This window comes from Nomia melanderi, unplaced genomic scaffold, assembly GCF_051020985.1.
Source record: "Nomia melanderi isolate GNS246 unplaced genomic scaffold, iyNomMela1 scaffold0436, whole genome shotgun sequence".
Lineage (NCBI taxonomy): Eukaryota > Metazoa > Arthropoda > Insecta > Hymenoptera > Halictidae > Nomia > Nomia melanderi.
The window spans coordinates 29,078-30,000 of NW_027475551.1; positions in this window are offsets into that span (position 1 = coordinate 29,078).

Consider the following 923-nt stretch of genomic DNA (forward strand, 5'->3'; position numbering starts at 1 on the left):
TGCACGGATTCGACCACTCTGTTTTTCGGAGTTTCTGAGAAAAATAAATTTTTGTAATTTTTTTCATTATGATTTCTGAGTTCTCCCAGTAGTTTAATGTAAGGATTAAGCATTTAAAAATTTTTAAATCGAATATTAAAAAAGTTTACTCTTGCAATTTTTGGAAAAAAAAAATTCTAAAAAATTTTTCTTTCGGTGGAAACTAACGTTTAATATGTACAATAACGATTTATCGAATAAAAATCGTATGTTAATATATGTTCGAATCGACCATAGTTTCAGCGGCTAAGTACCAGCAGCCCGGCCGGTTGGTCTGTACGCGCGGCAGTTTACCACCATAAGCGCCCGTGCTGAGCGGCCGGCGCCGCGGTCGTCGCGGCCGCCCGTTTGGTTACTATAAGAGAGCACGTCGGTTCGAGCGGACCGGTCGGCGCAGCGGCGGGCGAGCGGCTATTCTACGATCTCGGTCGAGAAGCAGTCGTTCAGCTCCTCGAGGTCCATTCCTCGACTGTTCTGTACCGCGTTCCGTTGCGAATTTTTCTCTACACAGCATGACCACGGGTCGGTGTCTCAGACCGAATGGCCCTTATGTGGTAAGCCCAGAATGTTGGGTTGGATACAACGTATATTCGTTATACTTGTACGACTCTCACATCAACTCTCAGAAACCCAAAAGGGGTTTTCTATCCGAGCGAAAATATATTTTTCGTATACAAAAATTTAATGGCAAAGACCAAACGAAATACTACACACAAAAAGGGGCGACGAACAAAAATTGTTCGAATGAAATATAATATATACATATAAAATTGAGGTGTCCTAAGAGAGAAATACATAAACTAAGAGGTATATATTATAAGAAATATATATTATTTCTGGGCAAAGAAGAGAGAACGAAAAGAAGAGTATGATCTTTAACGCGA